The 22,052-nt window shown below is 45.0% G+C and overlaps 1 long non-coding RNA gene across 2 annotated transcripts; it reads left to right on the top strand.

Moving 5' to 3' along the window:
• Positions 1 to 1,699: 1,699 nt before the first annotated feature.
• LOC127025914 (uncharacterized) lies at positions 1,700 to 20,442 on the top strand. Of its 2 annotated transcripts, XR_007767717.1 has the most exons (4): positions 1,700 to 1,772; positions 3,242 to 3,370; positions 19,398 to 19,563; positions 20,228 to 20,442. It is a non-coding gene; the product is annotated as an uncharacterized LOC127025914 (long non-coding RNA). The 2 variants fall into 2 exon arrangements; XR_007767716.1 differs by lacking the exon at positions 3,242 to 3,370.
• Positions 20,443 to 22,052: the final 1,610 nt, after the last annotated feature.

The following is a 22,052-nucleotide window of genomic DNA, read 5'->3' as shown; positions in this document are numbered from 1 at the left end:
AAAGTCCTAAGTCTTGCAATTATTTTGTCTCTGACAATCTTTCTTGAAACAGAGTGGGTCTTCCTTCTCCTGACAGCCACTCTGAATTTGCTGACACACAGGTGGGCCCAGGAACCCAGCTATCCACACACACTGCTTTGGTATTTCCGGGCTATCCAGAAAATAGCCAGGGCATTGCCTCTGCTATTGCTCCTCATGAATGTATCAGCAAAGGCAGACTCTGCAGCTTTTCTGCCAGGGAAACGCACTCACCCAAGAGCCCTGATGCTCTTTCAGGGGCACACAGGAGAGTCCAGTTTCTTAAACAAATTTTGTATTAGTGGTGTGTGCTCATGTGCTCAGCAGGAGTTTGAGATAGCTGGAGGTTACCCTTCAGATACAAGAGAAGCAGCACTACCTGCTTTTTGAAGCATGATTTGTACAGATTGGAACATGGCCTAGAAATCTAATTGAGTCCAATGTTTTGTGTTTTCTTAGCTTCAGAAGAGAGATGAATTGTGCCCTTTTCTAATATGAGCGTTTTCAGTTCTGGCTTATCTGGGTTTCTATGGTCCTGTTTAAAATGGCCTCCATCACAGAGAGGGAGTCTTCGCTGCAGATTCCATGCCAGGAACTCTTTTCTTGCTATGAAAAGCAGTATATTTTCAAATTGACCATTGGACTCTTTTATTTTTGCTCAGCTTATGCCTCAAAAATACTCATGAATTTTACACTAAGATCTTGAAACATTTCTTGTCTCGTTACATTAAAAACATTTTCCAGAGAATGTATAGGCTGTAGATGAGCCATTTCTGGTACCATTATAATTTAAAAGCAAGTAGATATTGTATAATTGCAAATGTCTTGGATAACTTCCTTCTGACAGGAATCCTCTAAAGGCTTGTCTGTCCAGGGACTAGCGGGATGGGATTTTTCTTTTGCCAGATTTCTCTTACAAAACATTTTCAGTAGCATTTTGCATCTTGGTCCTTCTGTTTTTAGTACTGTGGATAAAATCTCCTGGGGTATTGCTATGACTTGTGTGCCAGACATTTGAGTCAGACTTTGATCACTCTGCATGGAAGAGTTTAAGAAATGGGATCTTTTTTAACCGGTGGCAGAAGAATAGCAAAGGCACTAAGCTCTCATTCAAGTACTCTGGAAGACGAGGGTGCAGGCAAGTGTCTACAGAAGGAACAAGTAGTAGCAAAAAGGGAAAAGTAGGAAATCTACAATGCTGTCAGTGATTCTGCAACAGATCTGACTTTAGATCCTTAGGAGTAAAGACACAGCAGCTGGGAGGAAAGTCAACTCTAGCAAGTCACCTGCTCCCAGCATTGAATATGCGTCCTCCAGCTCAGCAGCATGCAAAGCTCTCTCGTCAATACATCTGCATTTCAAAATACATGTAAACACGTAGCTTGGCCTCCAGAGAGCTCACTTAGCATGATGTCTAAGAAAATTCCAAACCTTCCTTTGTTTCTTCCTGGTGAAACAGGCATGGGAAGATTGCCTTTTTTTTTTTTTTTTTAAATATTAGTGTCTAAGGCTGACCTCAAAACAGCTGAAATCCTTCATCATCAAAACCAACCCTTGCCTCAGCTGGAAGTGATCAGCATCTGCATTTATTGCTAGGGAGCCACTGCCCTGGCTTTGCTTGGCAAACCTGACTGTTGGATCTAAGAGTGTGCGGGTCATCCCTTGTATGCAGTACAGACATGGGTGGTGAGTGGATGGTTTAGGGTTTTTATGCTGTCTATAAGGCTTCACTCATCAGTCAGGATATCAAACAGGTTAGTACTATTTATCAGCATATAATTCTATCTAAAGAATAGGCAAATAAAAATAAAATCACAGAATCAAAAAGCTCAAAAATGAGCACATCTAAGAGATAAAAAGCACTTGATTGCATCCCTGTAAAGCTACTTTTGCCTTGCTGTTTGAGACATGTTTGACAGGGCTTTTCAGAGCTACCTGTCCTTTAAATCAGCCCAGGAAGAAACTGATGCCAAGACTGACCTGTGCTTTGGGGAGACTTCACTGTCAGTCCCACAGACCCCATCTCCATACCTTTTCTTCTCTGTCAATAGTGGAGATGGACTTCTGTCATTAATGAACATGCTCTGGTGATGTTGGGCATCCTTTGTTACAATTTCCCTACAGTAACAGGCTGTGAGTTTGATTATGTAAATTTCTTGTAAGTAACCAGTGCAATTAAAACAGCAAAGTGTATCAGAATTTGCATTAAAAATATCCTAGTCATTCAAGTTTGCTTGCAATTTCCTCCATGATTCACAACTTTTGAAAGTTTTTTTTACCCCCTCAGTCCTACCAGTTAAAAGACAGCATTTTCTGTCTTGGAGCCTGAGAAATGATCAGCAGAAGGAAATTGTTACTCTTAAGAGCCTTATTGCTTATTAGTGGAGGTAATTAAATGGATCTAACTAAGCTGAGGATAGCATGAAGCCTAAGAGTGCGTGTATACATATTCCCTGGCCTGAATACTACACTCAAATTAATAAAAGAATTGATGTAGACAATGGCTAATGTCTGGAAATTGCTCTTGAGACTGCAATGAAGACAGTTGCCTCCTTTAAGCTTCCTTTTGCTATAATACAGCTAAAAATAGCCCAGGTCGACACTTGCAATAGAGCAGCTGTTGTGCAACAGCATTAAGATGCCACAGAAACACCCAAAATAGATGAAGGGGTGGAGGACCCAGGCTGTTATCCTGCTCCTGACTTAGCCAATGGAAAGCAGAAGGAAAGCAAATAGCTGGAGCAGAGCAAGGAGATGAGCTCTGCAGTGGTGCAAAGGAAGAGTTAACTGCACAGGGGGGTTAGCACTGTACGATGCTGTATCCACAGCACCCTGGATGGTGAGCTGCTCAGGGATGCCGCAGTCACCAAGTGGGCTTCTGGGAATTCTGGAATGAACTATCTTGCTTGCCCTCCTGTCTGTCTAATGTGGGTGCTTTTGGGGCTTGGGAATGTGAGGCTGGGATTGTAAGACAGGACCAAATCAAGCAAGCAGAGTGGTGTTTTCTCTCTTGTCCCTGCTAAACCTGGATGAAGCCCAGCCCCTCTAGGTCTGAGGAGCAGGAAAGGGTTTGAAACAGAAATATGAGAGAGTTTGCTTGAGTGATATCTCTGTAAATAACAAGAATATGTCACAGCATAAATGTCACATTAGTGGCATTTCTGATGAAAGTCTCCAGGGTTTCCAACTTGCTATAGAACAAAATGGCTTGGTGTTTGCACAGCAGTCCCAGGATGCAGCCCAGGCCTGCCTCCCTCCTGCAGTGTGCGCAGCCGAGCCATGGCCCTTCTATGGCAGCTGCATCTTGGAAGATGGACCCCTCTGGCCTGGCTCCCCAGGAGGGTCTCCACAGGTAGGTGTGGAGGGGTAACAGAGGTATGGAATATCAACACTCAGTCAGTAAAAGCTAAGCTGGCCCAAAAACCTGATTTCTTTCTGCCTTGCTGAACTTCTGCAAGGCAAATGGGGACCATCTTAATAGTGTGGTGAATTACAAATTCATTTGAGTCAATCAGTTGTGAATAAAAAAACCTGAAAGAACTAAGCCCTTAAGCTGCTTGTTCTTAAAAGCCTAGTTCACTGAAGTCACCAACATAACTGTTAGTGGCGCTGCAGGTACACCCAGAGCCATGTCTGAGATTATCAGGGGTTCATTTGTGGAGTTATTGTATGGACATCTAATGAAGAACAATCCCTGCTCAGTGGAGTGTATATACTAAATGCACTAGATGTGCAGAGACTAGAAGGGAATAGTGTTATGATCGCTGAGAAACTGTGTAGGGAGAAATTAAGGAAGCCTGTAGCAAAAGTTAGAAATTAAGCAAGATCTCTTGAGTACCACTGTGTTATTTTTGTAGATTAATCACAAGCCGATCATTTCTCCTTTAAAGTGCATCCTCTGTTAGCCTAGTGTCCGGCTGAAGTCGAAAATGCAGCCACTGCTGAGCTAAAGCATTGTAAGCTGTTTAACAGCTACACAGCAAGGCTTCCTTATTGGCACTGTACAGTGGCAAGTGAAGGGTGAAAGAAAATGAAACCGTTGACATATTTACACTGCACATCCTTTATGCTGAGAAGCTGCTGTGCTGCTTAATGCTATGTGCTGATGTATTAATATTTAACTCTTACAAAATCACAGGAAAGAAAAGCCTATTTGAAATTTAACCTGCAAAACCCAACTGTGAATCAGAGTTGCAATGTTTTGTGCCTATGTTAATCTCATCAAAGTTGCAATGGTCCTGAGACTGGGCTAGAAGAAAACCAGAATCAAATGAACAATTGCTTTCCTGAATAGCATGCATTCTGCTCTGGGATACAGTGTTAGGTCTTTAAGCTTGCTGAACTGTTGGAATGCTTTGCTTAAAATGAGGTAAGACATAAGCAGGAACTTAGTTGTAAAATGTGGATAGATGTATACAGAATATTTTGGCTTTCTGCTGTTAAAGGGAATATAAGTTTTGTGTTCTGGATATGTGCATTGAATATGCTCCAAATTTTGCTGTACTTCAAGTTTTTGTAATGTTGACTTGAGTCTGCTGACTAGGAATGGTCATAGCAATGAGAAATCCATGATCTACTGAGCTTGTACAGCTTTACCTTCTGGGGTTTTGTGCCTACTAGACACAAAGAATAGTTAACAAAATCTATTGAGGCTGACGGAGAATGAGTAAGTACGTGGGAAAGGCATGCAATGAGATGGAGTATTAAAGAGCATTTCCATGAGGCTAAACCCCTGTAAGAGCTTTTGAAGGGAAGAGAACTGCTGTTGATAAAAATGAAAGAACTAGCCAAGTGCTCAGTAATCTCTAACACATTTATGTAGCAATAATTTGCCTTACTCCAACAACCCGATTAATCAGTTTTCTCGTTTGTGATGTTGCCCGGTGGTGGAACCTGTCACTGATATACTTTATTGCTTTGCTATTTACCACCAGTAATCAACAATGGAAACTAACCAACTAAAAACTTGCATAATATTCTAATAATGTGATAAAGCTGTAAGAATTAAAATGTTTTTGGCAGTGTTAGACAGCATTCAGTCACAGCTTGTTACTAGAAGGTGCTACACGCAGGCTAAGAAATAAGGCCAAGCTTTTCTTTGTCAGCAATTATGTAGCCTCCCTCAAGAAGTCCTGCTTTGCTCCAGAATAAGGTTCACTACAAAGTGTAAAGGTTTTTCCAGTCAGGCACACACTGGCTGCCTGCATTTTGTTTCCCACTGGCTGGCAAAAAATAGGACCTCTGCTCTTAGCTGATAGTTCCTTGTAGCTGCATTAGATTTTGCTGCCTTAGATTGAAGATGGTAATAGAAAAGTTTCTCTTTAAAAGCCTGAATGCAGCAACATCTGAGCTAAAGGAGCCAATCCCATTTTAACCAGAGGCTTCCAGGATTGTTTGGAATCTTGTCCTGCATTGCTGAAATAAAGGAGACCTTTGCAGGTGATTAATAAGGGCAGCAAGGCCAAAGCATGCTAGAGCTGTGCATTATAAAGCTCCTTCATTTGGAAATACTTTTTAATAGGTATATATGAATGTTTACAATAAATGTTTTATCATTCAGTCTTTGTGCAACCACTGGATGGAAGGGAGATCAGAACGATAATCCTATGGTGGATTTATTGCTGCTCCCCAATGATTTATGAAAGGCAAATGCTCAGTCTCGCTGCTTGGATGTACGCTTTAAGGCCCGTGCTGAGTTAATGCACTGAGGTCAGGAACAGCACCAGATAAAACACCTTGTGGTAACAGCCAGCAGGACGATGGATAATCCTCCGAGTAAAGTTTCTGATTTCCAAGAGAGGGAGAGGTGAGAGTTGCAGGGAACAGAGCTTTTATCACTACTTAGCGTGAAATGGCCTTAGAGGTCCTGCCTTGAAGGATGCTGTACCTGCAAGCAGACCAGTATGTGCTGCAGAGGAAGAAGTTGTGTGCTGCCACTGGTCCTATCTGCCTTCACCAAAACTGGAGCAAATCAGCCCAGCTGAAAGGCAATGTGCGAGTGTGATACCAGAGACCTAGGATTCTGCCCTACATATCTGACGGGGACATAGTGGAGAGATGACTGTAGACATGTGTCACATCTCAATATGATTTCATCTTTTTCTGCAGAGCAGTGTGAGTATATGTGTCAGAGCTGGGTGTTCTCTCTGATAGGACGAGGCTGAGAAAAGCTGTCTTTAATTTAGCCCAGAGGAAGAAGGAAGAGAAACTAAAAATAGAAAAGAGAAATCAACCAGGACAATGATGGTAGGGGAGAGGGGAATCCCTGGGTATGAGCATACGTCACTGGTGCGTGCATTTGTTCACTTCATTGCAGAACTGACTTCATTATCTGAATTCAGGTGATGACAGACCCTTTTCTCTCCCAGAGGACCCACTGGCTCATCAGGCCTAGGAGGACCATTATCCAGGCTTATTTGGCTTGTGTTTTTATGTCGCATTCTCCATTTGTTGATATGATGATGCAGGAGAAAGACACCACTGAGGCAGGCTGCTGATATCCAGACATGCAATTACACTTTATCAAATTTGCCTCTTGGTGGGTAGCCTTAAGTCTATTAAAATGCTGATCTCCACTACGTGGAAGGAAGTGGAAAATCCAGCTATAATGACTGTTTTGTAGTGCTGAGAATGAACTAGTGATTAAGGGTCTGATTTTTGTTTTGTTTTGTTTCTCCATTGCTTCATCTGGAGGCAGTAGTGCTAGGCCAGGTAAGCTGATCTGAAAACCTGTTCTGGGTACTCCTGGCATGAATGAGGGAGGGGTTGGCTCAGAGGGACAAGGTACAAAAGATCTCATCCCTTGGGGCTCAGCTTGGACACACAGAGATACATATGTGTACCTCAAAGAAAGATGTATGAGTCTGTTCAGGAGTTAATTTTGCTAGCCAGGGGCTTTGTTGCATGTCGCATTTCAGGCAGGGTGGATATGAGGAAGAGGTGCAGGGAGAGGGATTCCTGGGAAAGAAAGGTGTTCAAAACCAGCCTTCCACAGAGGCTTGGGTAGGATGGTGGTGTGGAAAAAGCTCGGCAAAAGACATTAGGGGTTGGATACGTGGCAACATAGCAATCAGGGCAAGGAAACCCTCTCTGGTTTGACTGTGTGTTCTGTATTGGTACAAAAGACTGCATTTGAGAAATCTGACCTCTCTGCCAATTCCTTCTCCCCCCTGGAATACCATAAGAGACTCCAGATTTAGGCTAGTCACTTAGGTGACTTAAATTTGAACTTAATTGGTATCGGTACACAATGGAGATATTCTCCTCTTCCTTCTTTCTAGATTTTTCTGACCTTGAAGAATGCCAGAAAGTAACTTGTGCTCCCTCTGCCTTCTCCTTTTGAACTCTCAGGAAATTGGATGTAACATTCAAGTTGAATTTGATTAAAAAATGATTTTCATTTAAAAAAACAAACAACAACCCCCCCGCCCCCCCAACCCACTCCAAGCAGTTTCTCTGCGAAAGTCTATCCTAATTGAAGTAAATAACTGTCGTGGTTTAAACCTGGCCAGCAACTAAGCACCACACAGCTGCTTGCTCACTCCCCCCTGGTGGGGTGGGGGACAGAATCAGAAGAGCAAAAGTGAGAAAACTCACAGGTTGGGATGAAGGCAGTTTAATAGGTAAAGCAAAAGCCATGCAAGCAAGCAAAGCAAAACAAGGAATTCATTCACCACTTCCCATTGGCAGGCAGGTGTTCAGCCATCTGCAGGAAAGCAGGGCTCCATCATGCATAGCAGTTACTTAGGAAGACAAATGCCATCACTCCGAATGTCCCCCCCTTCCCTCTTTTTTCCCCCAGCTTTATATGCTGAGCATGACATCATATGGTATGGAACATCCCTTTGGTCAGTTGGGGTCAGCTGTCCCGGCTGTGTCCCCTCCCAACTTCTTGTGCACCCCCAGCCTCCTCGCTGGTGGGGTGGGGTGAGAAGCAGAAAAGGCCTTGACTCTGTGTAAGCACTGCTCAGCAATAACGAAAACATCTCTGTATTATCAACCCTGTTTTCAGCACAAATCCAAAACATAGCCCCATACCAGCTACTATGAAGAAAATTAACTCTACCCCAGCCAAAACCAGCACAATAACCAAGCATTATGTGGGGAGTGAAAGACAGTTCCTGGCTCCTTTAACTGTTTCTGATTTAACTGGATATTAGACTCCTGATTTCCCTCCCCCCCCCCCAAGCCCGTAATGCTCCTAAAGCTGTGAGGTGGGGATACATCTTAATACCAGAGCCACGTGTGTGCCAGAAATCAGACAGATGATCAAATGACTTCCTCCCCCTGGCCCCTAGAGATGATTGCTGTCCTGATGTGCTGCTATTGGAAGAAGGCTGCTGTGAACTGATTTTTTTTTTTTTTTAAACTGGGACAGGATTGCTCAGAAATCACAGCTGAGTTGTGGGTCATCCCTGTGTGAGGCAGTGTAAATATGCATATGAGTGTGAGCTCAGTGGAGTAAGTGCTGGATGAGCCCACAAGGCAGAGCAAAGCCGGAAGGGGCAGTGGGCTGGGGGTGTTAGGATGTGCATGGCTTGCTTTAGGTCATGTGGGAGGCCCAGGACAGAGGTAGGAAGTGAATGCAGTGCTCCCCACTCAGGCATCAGATCTCTGTGTCGTGGGCATAATTGTTTGGCCCCTTGAGCATTGTTGCACCCACTGTAGTCTGAGTGCTTGTGTGAGGCTGCACTCACCCTCCAAGAGCAGAGGCAGAAGAAAGGAGTTGAATTTCAGTCTGCAGGAGAAGAGAAGCTGAGATGTATGAGTAGCTGAAACGGGAAGTCTGGGCTCACCTGCGAGGAGGTGGTACTGGGAACTCAGAGCAGCCAAGTACACTCCTGGGAAGATCTGCAAGACAGGAGTCCTCCAGGACTCCCCATGGAGGTGGGGAAATCATCAAGCAGAAGACACTCCAGTCCATGAGAAAATTGTTTAGGGAGGATTTACTAATGGCTCATTCTCATGTATCAGTTACTGTTACTTTGCTCTAGTTTGTTAATTAAAGGCATACTTTGTGTGCAGCTGTGTACATTATTAAGGAGCTGGAGCATGTGAATTTGCAAGAAAATGTCACCAGCTCTTTTGCATCTGTTTACTTCATTGCATCTTGGCTCTCAGCTCCTAAGTGAATGCTTTGTCACTTGCTATGTGTATCAGTCCCTCCTTATGGCACAGTGGAAGCCCTGAGTGATGATGTGAATAAGGCCAGGAGAGCGTGGTCTCCAGCAAACACCCTGTTTGCTGAAGACAAACACCTCTCTTCTCTTTCTAAGCCCTGGGGCTGGCTCTCTGAGCTCTAACTTAGCCAAGCCTTTCTCTGAAGTGTTTATAGTCCAATATACAATGCAGTGAAAACTGCCAGTTACTTTCTGGATAAGCATTGTCTATTAACGTGTGGAACAGAAACATTGCTCTGATTGAGATTGAACACTCGCATCTCTCTCTTCTCATAATTTTGTACCATAATCCAGGAATGATTTTTGAGCCTCTCAGAGTGCTGTAGTCCCTGGCGCAGTGACTGATGAGACATCTGCTCTATGACGTGTTCTATAACAAACAATTCATTACTGCAAAATGGACTTGCAATCATTGGCGCAGGAGCTTTGAGTTTAATGTGGCATTCTGCAGTATCACAAATCCCACTTGGCTCTGGGGATTATGCATCATGTTTTATATCAGTTGTGAAACCTGAACTTAAAAAGACAATGGATATTTAACATGTTTAGCAATTTAGTTGACATATTTACTTTTCCTGAATTAGTCCATTTTGGAGACAAACACTAAAGCATGCAGGCTTATTATTAGAGATCAATGTAGAGAGCTACACTGCTCAAGGAAATAATCTTCCTGGATGCCTCTGCCCTCACATTCTCATTTGAAACGTCAACACCACTATGTGGGGCTTGGGGAGGGGATGTGTTTGGCAGACCTGGTGCCAAGAGGTCACCTTTGGTTGGACCGTAGGTCTCATCAAAAGAGAAGGTAGGCAGCATTTGGAGGGAAAGTAGTTGTCACTGGACAGGACTCACTGGGGAGGAGGGGAGCAGATAGGGATGATCCTTGCTGTCCCTCCTTCCCCAGCCCCTTCTTTTCAGGAAGGTGACATGAGCTCCCAAACTGAGACTCATTTCCACCACTTCCCTAGGGAAGGCTCACTCTGCTAGTGGCAGTATCTTACTCTTCAAGCTAGAGATGTGCTCCCCTGCTGTAAGTGTCCAAGGCAGTCCCTTAAAAATGAACTCTCTGGACATTTCTCCAAAGTCCCACTAATTGTGACTTAAGCAATGATTGTGCTGGGCTACTCAGACTGGAGTTTTACCACAGCCCTCAGAAAAAGACAGCTGGGTTTTTGCTCTTCTTTGCTTGCCCTTTTCTGCTGTTTGTGCAATCTGCTATAACTGAATTGCATGGTGGTTTGTTTGCTTTGCTCAAGTGGCTCTGCTTGGCTGGAGCTTCGTGATAGCCCACTGAATCCAAGCACATCCAAGGACTCTAATATAATCACAGAGCTTTGCGCGTTGCTCAAAATCTCTCCTAATCTGTGTCATCATGAGAGATAGGCACTACTGATTTCTAGAGGCTGTGATTTAATGTGAAGATGGGGGACTGGAAGCACTAAACAATAGCTGTAGTTTGGTCTTAATGCAGCTCGCTCCCTGTAAGGATGGAAAATTACAGATAAACTTCTCATATTGGCAAGAATAGCCCTAATCCCAGGAGATTTACTTCATTACAAATAAGTATTTAATGCAAGCTGTTTCCTTACCACCTGTTTGTTGGATTGTAACAATTTATTTGTCTTGTTTTTTTTAAATATGGAAAATGATCTGTCAGAGGAAGCACAATGCAAACACTGTTGTCTCAGGTGCTGAGTTACGGCTTGAAGTTCGGGGTGGTTCTATCTGTCCAGGAATGGAGGTGCCATTGGCATAGCAAAGAGGTTGGTGCTTTGGGTGATCCTTGCACAGAGCCCCAGGGCTGCCAGAAACTGCTGCCAGAAGCAACTGAATTCCCTCACTAAGAAGGGAATTTAAGATATCAAAGACTCATGTGCCAAGGGGAGGGTCAGCTCTAAGTATTTTTGTCCGTGTTGTTTTGAACACGTCAGAATTGTTATCACTGGTAAGTCTTTGCTATTGTTTAAATGAACCCCTAAGCAAGATCACCTCTCACTAAATGTTCAGGTGTTTTCCTTCCACCCTTGATAGTTCCTGTGTCCTTTCACTGCTTAAAAATGAATAGTGTCATTCAAAACCAGATAACCCCTCCACTGCCGGGAGAGGAGGCACTGACACAGCTGAGGGCTCACATGCTGGAGCAAGGCTTTCTTTGTGAAATTCTCCTGAGCCTTGTTTTTCTGCTTTAGGACTGTCCCTGTACTTCATCAGGAGTAGAGTTGAGATCAGCTTTTGGAGATGATACAGATGAGCCTGCCTTTGTCCAGGTATATGTCTCAGTTATCCACCAAGATTTCTGACGCCGTCTACTCCCAGCAGAAATGGGCCAGTCTGAGACATTTTGTGATCGCTTGTAACGGGGCTGCATCCTGGCTTGGTGTAAGAACAGGTCCCCTTCTGGGAGGTGCCTGTTCTCAGCCTCCAAGCCAAAACACAGTGGGATACACTTGAGGTACCATGTGGCCTGCTTTCTGGAATGAGCCCTGGGCTTGGGATGGGGCAGCTGGGAGTCACATAGCCCAGTCCTTGCTCAAACAGATCTGTGATGCCAAAACAGAGGCTCTTGGGAAATTCTCAGCTCCAGTAATTAGAAACACACTAGTTTCTAGCCTCAGTGGTCACAGCTTCTCAGCTAGTATAATGGGATTTCCTGGAGTCTTCATCCAGCTTCAGCAATGACAAAGTCAAGGGAAGGAGGATACAAGGGGATGGTATGACACAGGAGAGCACAGCCTTCCTTCTCTGCCCATCTCATGGCTAGTCCCTAGGACTGGAGGACCCCAATGGCTTTTTTGTGGTCCAAAAAAGGTCTGATCCTGTGCCAGCCATCCAGCCATCAGGGCCACAAAAAAGCCATTGGGCTCCTCCAGTCCTAGGGGCTAGCAGGTAGCTGGCCTTACTTGCGAGAGGCAAGTTAAGTGTCAACTCTACTACAACAGCTCCCAGATGGTGACAAAATGATCTTCAAGCCTCTGATGGTGGAAAAACTTGAGTGGCAGCTGCAGACATGGGAAGTGCTGCACAGATATAGCTGACATTGATGCAGCCCTATGTTATTAAACTCTCCTGACACGCTCCTTTTCTCTATGGAAAGCATTCAAACGTGCTAGTAATACTGCACTAAAACAGAGGCGGGGCACACGCTGCGACTGGTGCTGGCTCACCACCTAACCGAGTCAAAGCCTGGTAACTGTATTCATTAAGCTGTTCCTCCAGCCAACTTCCAGTGAGATGTGATTCCTTTCCTGTCTGCTAGGTCAGTGCAACAGAAACCAGATCGGTCAGGAGCTGTCACACAACAAAGGCAAGCATAGTGAATACATATTAAAAATAACACCAGAAGCAGTGAATGTTGGGTCCAATACAGCTGTGCCTGCTGCATTAGCACAGCTCGTATTAATTGTATCCACTGCTCAGACAGAAGGTTATGCTGCCAAGCATCCCCTTGGGCTTTGCAAAGAAAATCAGGCTGGATTTTCCAAATTGCCTGTCCCCCATTGCAGAAATGCTAGTGATATACATACACAGGCTTGCAGTCACAGCTTATTCTGCTGTTTGTAATTGCTTTAGTGTCACTTAGGATGCCCCTACTCTGCTTATCCCTTCCACAGGGATTGTTGTTTGGCTGTGTGTTTGTACAGCATCTTGTACAGAGATTCTGATCTCTGAGGCACACTGTTGTCACAGCAGCAGAGTAATAATGAGAAATAACCCAACTCATCTGAGTATTTGAATAATTCTGGGCACAGAGAAACTGATGATAGCAGCCATCACTGGTGTTTGTAGGCTTGTGAGCAGCCTGCCTGGGTTTGCAGTAGTGGATGGAGAAAGATGTCGGTGTGGATGTTCACCATTGTTGAAATGCAATTGACTCTTTGGTGGTGCTTGGTGTGTTATCCTATGTTTGGCTGTGAAGTCAGGGTGTCCTGTTTGAGGGTAAGTGAAAGATCTGACCTCACATGAGTCCTGAATCTTTCACTTCAAAAGCCATGAGTGCTTATCAAAACCAAACATCTAACTTTCACCCACTCTCAGTGGGATCCCTCAGCCCTCCTGCTCCAGCCTGTTTTATCTCATTCCTTTTTGATGCTTTCCCTCTCTCAAAACCTCTTTTGTCATTTTTGGTCAGCTGAACCCAAGGTCTTATGCAGCAGCCTTTCTGGTGTTTGTCTTTGCAGCACAGACCAGGAGTCTTGGCCTAGTGTGCGGAGTGCCCCAAGAACTCAAGTCTTAATATATGAACTTCCTTTGGAGATCCAGAGAGGAGTGTGAGCTATCCAAAGTTCACAAGCTCCTTTAGGGACTTCTAGTCAGGCTGTTTTCTGCCTTAGTTCTGTGTTTGATAGGAAAAGAAAGAGGAAAAAAATTTTCTGCTCCGCAGCTGAAGGTAAATCTGCAAGGGGACTTTTCTTTCTTGAATGACTTTGTGGGGTTTTTTTGTTGGTATTTTCCCCATGCCTGACTGTTCAGGGACCTTGTAAGGTCAGGCAGATTTGTGCTGACAGTCTTTCAGTACCATGCACAGCCATTATGCCTGCACAGGTATGTGCAGCAGCAGCCATGTGCCTCCCTGGGAAGGTGTGGTTTCTATCTTGAATCATGTAAAGAACAGGGGCCCAGAACTTCAGCCCCTACATGGCCCCCTCACACCAACAGCACAGGAAGAAAAAGAGCTGATTCTCCATGTCAGGCTTTCAGAAGAAAGCCTTATCGTCCTTTTTTTTTTCAGAGAACAGAAGGCAGATGGAAAAAGTCAATATAGTAAACAGACAATACAGGGAAACTGGAGCATAACACTGGCTGAGGGTAGAGGCCTGGGGGTCAACAGAGGTGAGCTCTTGGATGGGAAAGGAAATAATCTCTATAAATGCTAGGCTCACCATTATTCTTGAGTCATATCTGGTTAGACAGCCCCTCATAGAAGCGGTAATAACAGGAGAATGGAATAGAAATCCCTCCCACAGCAGCTTCTTGACTAAGATAACAAGTGACTGAGCTGGGATGTGCCTCCGTAGCATGCTTCCAAAGTGTTCATGTCATCCTGGGAACGGCAGGGAGTTGTAGTTGACAGCAGCCTTGCAGTGAGAGGCTACAGAAGGTGTGCACACAGATGAATAAATGCAGGCAGGAATGCACACGTGCTTGTGCATATGGTTGCAGGAGTGCAAATGTGCATACCATTACACTGATGGATGTACTGGGAGTGTTTGAGGACATATGAAGCAGCAAGAACGCATGGGACTGGGTGGTGCATAGGTGTGAGGGGGCTTGAACATGTGTGGCTAGCTGTGTGGATGTGTATGGATGTCAGAGCAAGCAACAGTGTGGGCACAAGCCTTAGTGAGAAAACAAATTTCTCCCCTGGCACAGTGAAGTCTGAACTGCATTCCTGAATGCCAGCCACGCTTGCCAGTTACCTCCTGGACCAGAAGGAGAACGGATGTTTTCTTTGCCAGAAATGGTAATGCTGAAAAGATCTGCAGCCTGAAAGGCATAAGGAAAAATTTTCTGGGTTTGAAGGAAAGTGCTTTGGAGATGTTGGATGCCTTTTTGTGCTGGGGCTATTAGCATTGCCTCCCTGGCTCTGCACAGGGTGCCCCCTCCATGGCCCCTGGTGTCAGCAGGCTGCTGAAGTTGAGCAAGCCCCTGAGCCCTGCCTGAGGGAGTCCAGCAAGAACTGACTCCTAAATATTTGCTTGGAGGTGTAAATGTGGTTCTTCAGCTGGGATCTGGCTCTGTTACAGCCCGGCGTCACACGCAGGATCTCCCATCTCTATTTGCAGAAGCGTGGCCATCCTCATGAAGCTGTGCGAGCTTCTCCCACCCGCCCTCGTGTGCCGTACCTCGGCAGAGGCACCAGGCAGCAGGGCAGCCCCGGTGCTTTTCCTGGTGCCTGGAGCACGTACCTCATTCTGTCACACTACTCGTAGAGATGGTCTTACTGCAAAATCAATAGGTAGATGTTCCCTGCTGTGTGTTTATGCTGGGGCTGGAGATAAATCTAACTCATTTGGATGAATACACAAGGGGAAGGAATTTAGAAAGGAAAAATGCCTTGGTGATGTTCAGCTTAGCTTGTTGCTATGCAACATCGTGCTGTAACCATAGCAACTCCCAGAGAAGCACCTTGTATAGACCTTTTCTTCTGATACGGGCTGGAAAGAAAGTGCAATAGAAATGCTGGGTGCTTCTCCACACTAGGACAAGTATGGGCTCAGTAGCCCAAATCTGTTCCAGTATCCTGTGGGTCCACTTTTGCAGCTTGTGTTCCAAAGACTGGTTCTTTTCTGCAGTTACTGCTTTACAAAAGGGTTGGGTTTCACTGCTTTTCAGACTGGAAGCCTTTGCATTAAGGGGCCCTGGACAGAACAGCAATAAAACTGCTGGGAACCCAACCAGGCAGTAGTTACGTGGAGCTATGTTCTCCTGCAAGCAAAATAGCAATTTTTTTCTCTGTTACTATTCCAGGTAAAGGAAAGAGAAGCATGTCCTTGCCTGAGACTGTAGCTGTTCCTGCAGGGTCAGAGCAATTGAAACTGTCAGAAATAAATACTCCCTAGTCTTACCAGTATCAGATTCTTATCACTTCTCCTGGGGAAATGGCCCCAAAGGCAAACTCCAAGTGAAAGCGAGGAAAATAGTGGAAAATCAGAGATGGGAATGAGGTCAAAATGAGGTCTTCCTGAACCAGCACAAAATGTGAAGCCATGGGTGGCTGTCCTAGCAGATCTTCCTTTTCCTGGTCTCCAGTCTGCAAACTCAGCTGTGGTGGAAGGTGGGTTGCTAAGTCAGCTTTTCATGTGATAGCTCCCTTACATACTCGGAATAGAGAAGCCTCCTTTGCATCTTTTTGAAATGTGGTACCTGCCAGAACGCAGCTCGAGGCACATTGTGTTTTAGAGGATGTCATAATTATCCTTTCTCACTGCACCAGGAAGGGGAGAGTTCTTGCTCCAGAGGTCTAATGCTTTTACTTGGAGGAATGCACAATCCACAGGATAACAGAAGGTACCAGCTGGAGATGCTACTGCAGAAGGGATAATCGAAGAGATTTTAAAGAAAAAGCAGCTTTCAGGAAGAATGAACATGCACAGAAGTAGGAGGCTTGGAGTAGAATATGATAAATGTTTGGGATTAAGCATTAAAACCAGAAGGAGAGAGTAATTTGGAACATTCCTGAGGAGTAGGAGTGACTGACTATCCATCTGGAGTGTTTCATGGGTATGTGGGTGAAGTGAGCATGTTTCTGTTGGTAGTGCAGATGTGCTGATAGCATGCTGAAATAAGGATGTGCAACCTCCAGCCATAGCCTCTAAGGGGATCCCAAACCTGTTAAAAGATAGGAACAGTGGTCGATAGGGCTAGTTTAACCAGCCAGATCTGCTGGCCAGGTTTATAGTAGCTCATAGATTTTATTCTGCTTTGCTTTAAAAGTCATTGTGGGCAGTTAGCTCTGTAGTTGAGAGCAGTAATTGCCCTCCAGGGAAAAGAAAAAGCCTGAAGTGGTTCTCCAGATGTGGAGCTGAACAGGAGGCAGTGACGAACAGCTTTGGCTGCTGTCTAGCCATAGGGGCACGGTGCTTTGCTTCTGTGTGAGCCCAGATTTGGGCAGTGGAGCTTTATGCTGGGCCCTGTGCTGCTTCACCTCTGACTGGAGCCTGCAGCTGATAGGGTAGAGCTGGTGCCTGAGCAGCACCACTGCACGGTTGCTCCCTGCCAGCAGAAACCCTTTCAAGCTCAGCCTCATCAGAGGCTCAGAAACATCCTAATTAAATGAACTGCGGGTGCAGAGGTTGCTAAGCAACACCATTATCATGCAGCAGCCGCCCCTTGCTCTCACCTGCTCGAGCTGCCTTCCCGCTCTCCCCAGGCAAAGTTCCCCCCTCCCGCTCGGATGACACAGGGCAAGGGGCAGGTTTGAAGCAGGAGCTGTTGCCCGCATATGGGCAGCTGAGCCCTGTTAGCTTCTGTCTCCTTGAGAAACCCCAAGCGGGAAACTGCTCTGGGGCTGGGGTAGTTTGTAGGTGCTTAAGAACCAAGCAGGCAAGCACAGGGTCGGACTGGGAGATAAGCAAAAGCTGCTGAGATGCAACAGGGCAGTCATATGAATGTGAGCGTGGCTGCAAGATGCTGGCTAGAGGTGAGCCTGGGAAAAGCACCCATTGATTTTCCTGGGCAAAGGCTAGAACAAATTCAGACAGCATCCGGAAAGCAGTCCCCTTTGTCTTTCTCAATGAACTGCACTCATAGTTCATTAAATGCCTTCTAATCCATAAAACCTGTTAGTAGGACACTTGCAGTTCATCACCAGCCATTACAAGGCAGCCCTGGCTGAGAAGCAGGCTCTCTGAGGAGCCTCCGGAGTGTGGGGGGGAATAGTGAGGTGTGTGCCCCAAATGCACTGCCCTGCAGCATCACCCAGGTATTGTCCTCCTATGGCATCCTTCACTTTGTCACCCAGAAGGGTTGAGTCAGCAGCAAATTACTTCCCTTTGGTGGCTTTCTGTTCAGTGAAAGCCACAGTCCTAACAGCTGCGGGAATAAAGCTTCCCAACCCCTGAGCAGGAAAAAGCCAGTGGGTTGCATTGCTGTTGTGAGCACTCATGCAGTTCCCACTAAGCCAGCCCTGAAGGAGGAGGTGGGGGAGGCATTATCCTCTGCCCACAATGCCCCAAAGTTGTAAAGGATGGACTTGAGCAAGAAATCCAACCCCTTTTATGTCACAAGAATGGAGTTCAAGACAAAAAGCAGCTTAGGACAGCTGTGATATGTGGCAGGACTGAGAGTCAGAGTACCGCTGCTCCTGCTGGTTCTGCTACCTGCCTGCAAGCAAATTCTCTTTGCCTCTTCTGCACCCCTCCCCCCCCCCCCCCTTTCCTTTTCTGCCAGCTTATTTGCTCAGGACTGGCTCCAAATATTAGAGCTATTCACAGTTAACCCAATATTCTCTCGAAGCTGAGGAATTTAAGCAGCTAAAGTCTCAGCAATTGCCTCAGACTGTCCTCTGAAGTCATACGCCATGGATCGATGCTGACCAAAGATTGTACTTCTAGGTCAAACCTGTAACAGGGAGGGCTAACATTTATCTGCTGTCGAGGATAAGTAGGGGACAAGCTCCCACTCTCCTTTCTTCAGCAAAAATGGTGAGGTTCATGCCCTGTGTTCCATGGGTGAGGAGAAGCTGTGCTGCTGGGTAGGTCCTGCAGATGTGGATGCTTTCACCCCCAGCCAGGCCCTGTGTTTCACCTGTTAAGCAACCTCTGATGAGGTGCTTTGTCTTTCCGTGCCTTGTTCCTCCATCTGAGGGCTCAGGGTAGAAATGCCAACCAAAACAAAAAAGTGCTTGGGGACACCCAGATTCAAGAGCTCAGTCTCCTGCTGATACATGACAAAACATTGTCTCTCCTTTGAAGTGCTGTTGTGGTAGACACGAGTTTTGAGTTTCCTTCCCCAAACCAGAGTTTTCCACCACTACTTCTGCCATTTTTTATGGCAGATGATATTTAGTCATTAACTTTTATTACAATCATAATTTTTTTATTAACTTTGAGGGAAAACTGTTTCCCAGGTGATCATTCTTCCACAGAGTTCCAGACCAGCAGCCCACAGCCTCACTCACTAAATTGAACTTCCTTATGCCAGTATTTCACTGGCAGTAAATCCATCCATGCTACCTTGTCCTGCTTTTAAAAAGCCATGAAATTCCCATGCATTGTCAGTGAAACAACCACAGTAAAGAGACGTATTAAACAGAGACTGAAATTCAGTCTGAGACATTTGTGTTGCTTGGATCAATGTAATCAATTATTGATACCAGAGGAATAAGAGATTTGTAACATTCAGTGAACAGCTGCTAGCTTAACTCTTACAGAGGACAGGTTAGAAAAGAAGCAGGGTTTTTCTTCTTTGATATTTGCCCACTATCTGTAACATTCCTGAGCTGCTTCCAAGCTCGGGGAGAGCGGCAGAAAATAATCTCTTCTTCACCAGTGCTCCATACTTAGCTGTGGAGGACAGCAGCATCCAGGCACTCTGCTTGTGGCCTAATCTGCTGAATGTTGCAAACTGCCGTATTGACCGGCAGGCTCTACCGCATCTAGGGCTCTACTTGAGACCTATTAGCAGAATATCTGAGTGCTTACCAGCAGTGCGTTGAACAACAGAATAATTGTCCCTTCCTCCTATCTTCCTTTCCCACAGGGGAGAAGACTGCAGCATGTTTGCTCAACTGTTCCATTCCCTGTTGTTTATTAGTAAAAGTGAGCTCTGAAGCTGTGTCCTTTCTGCTCTTGCTGAAGATTGTTGGTGTTTCTCAGACATTATAACTGGTTAGCGATGAGAAACAGTGCATGTCCTCCAAATATAGGTGAGTTTATGTTTGTGTGTGTGGGTATGATATCCTTCAAAGAAAATTCTCAAAGGAAAGCAGACACAGAAAATATTCCATGCACTCAAAAAACCATTTTCTCAGTTTAAGCACAACAATAATAAAAGCGATTACAGTAATAGTTGAGCTGCCCCTGTTATTTGCATTATGGAATTAGTTGCATTAGTGGAGAGTGCCATGCTGCGGAGTGATGCATGTTAGCATGAAAAGATCCAGTCAGAGCACCCAAGATAGTACAGTCCCAACAGGCAGAGGAGGGGAGGGAAAACAGTGATGCAGACAGATACCAGTCTCTACACTAGGCCAACAGCAGAGCTGAGCACTGATTCTAGCTTTACTGCTATTTGAGGCTGGCAGCAGCACTCAACATCCATGTTTCTTCTCTCTTTTGTTTTGAATGCAAAGTTGTGAAGAGATTTGTGGGCTCTTGTTCATTGCCAGGTTACAGTTGGGTCCTTCCCTGTATGTTTGTGCCTTACCACAACTCCCTGTTAATTTTGGGTTTTGTGCTGAATAAATAGTGCCTGGATATTTGTTGGTTTTTTTCTTTTAAACACATTTGTGGTGACAATAAATTAAATTGCATTTGCTTTGTGATATTTGACAAATGGAATTTTTGATTTGGGTTCTTTTTTACCCACAGAGAAAGATTGCAAACTAAAAAAACCCACCAGCCATCAACTCCAGAATGCAAGAAAGTACTTGACAACGTACATTTTATCAACAGAATGAAATTAGATACCTGTCAAAATGCATTTGTCCTCAAAATAACTATTCATATATTTCATTTTCCTGCATAAATAGATATTCAGCTGCTCTCTTCTGTCTGTCATTTGCTACTCACAATCCAGCACTGACTGTGGGAGGGAAATATTTAAAGACACTTCCAAAGCAATAGGCAGCCTGGGTTTATATCATTTCCTCTGGCTTTCTTAGCACCATTCACTTTATTACGAAAGAGAAGGGAAACATCTATCTAAAATCAATCCAATAATATTGTGTTCCAAAACATTAATTCCTAACTGCAAAACCCTGTTTGGTTTCAAGCAAGCTCTCCGTCAAATGAACAGCTCTTGTGATTTTGCTTTCCCAGGCAGGGCAGAGCTGCTTTTGGTGGTTAGGGAGGCAGGGAGGCCCAGGGGTGTTTTAGCTACGGCCTCTGGGGAAAGGATTGTTGGATGGGAGCAAGGGAGCATTTGAAGACCCTTTTATAAAGGCTGGGTGCTCCCAGGTCTGTTACACTTGATTTGTTTGGAGGGGCTGAGTGCCTTTTGGTGAAAGACAGCCTGGGAGTGCTGGAGACGCACATGCAGCTGGAAAATTAATTGGCTCCAGGGAGGCAGGCAGCCCTTGCTGTTCCAGGGCTGAGTGTAGACCTGAGCAGCCCCTGTGTGCTGGGAGCTCGGCAATCTTGTCTTTGCCCAGGCTGAGGGGATGCACAATTGCTCAGCAGCAAGAGGCATGCTCAGAGCTTGTCCCTCGTATCAGTGCCAAGCGTGGCATTGAGTCTCAGGGTGCAGCCTCTTAACGGGTCATCCATCTTTCCTCTGTGAGTATCATACTTCCTTAAAACACTTGAGCAGTTTATAGGTTAAAATTTCCACTAGAAACAATTTTGAAGGTATCTGCACCGGTGCAGCTGGATATTGTGAGCTCTCTGATGAGATGGTAGGAAAATATCAAAAGCAGAGCTGCTGGCTTCTAGTAGTGTTTCTAGCTAGATCAAAACTATAAAGATCCTGGATATCATATGAAAAAACGCTTTGCAGCACAATCTTAGGGCCAGTGGGATTTTGAATTAAATGTATTTTGGATCCAGCCTTTATAAAACAATGTTTTAGATAAAAAATGGTTAAAATTCCATACCCTGCTTCTGAGATTCAGTAGCTCCACCCTCTCCCCTACTTTGTATGACATAGGCAGCTACTCTCAGGCAATCCTCAGAGGGAAAGGAGCAGATCACTTACAAGTTTTTCTGAAGTATACTGACTGCTTTTTAATTTGGCAGTTGCAGCCCATCGTGAGGGGCTGCTAATAAAATCTCGTATCTTGTTGAATCTTCCAGTATGAGTAAAGTGCATCTGAAAATTTTACAGATAAAAGAATCTTTTAACCAAAAGGAAAAACATGTATTTGAAACACTGCAGAACCAACAACACTCATTAGCATCTGCTTTTCTTCTGTAATGAGTCATGCAAACAGATTCAACACTGTGTATATAAAAGAAACTCACTAGCAGTTCAAGAAAAACATCACTTGTGACGAAATCATGGTGTCACAAAACACCTTTCCTGGGAAGGTGGTAAAAAAGCATGTGTGTATGTGAGGCACGGGTACGGTGCTGTCAATCCAGACCTCGCTTTGTTACATTGGCTGGACAGGAGTACAAGTGAGGCTGCAAAACATGTCTGGGGAGCTGGACTCTTGGAGCACCAGAATTACTGTGGTTTTTCACCTCCTAATGGGTA

Source organism: Gymnogyps californianus, chromosome 25, assembly GCF_018139145.2.
Source record: "Gymnogyps californianus isolate 813 chromosome 25, ASM1813914v2, whole genome shotgun sequence".
NCBI lineage: Eukaryota > Metazoa > Chordata > Aves > Accipitriformes > Cathartidae > Gymnogyps > Gymnogyps californianus.
The sequence above is the reverse complement of the archived record's forward strand: the minus strand, read 5'-3'. Positions and strand labels throughout refer to the sequence as shown.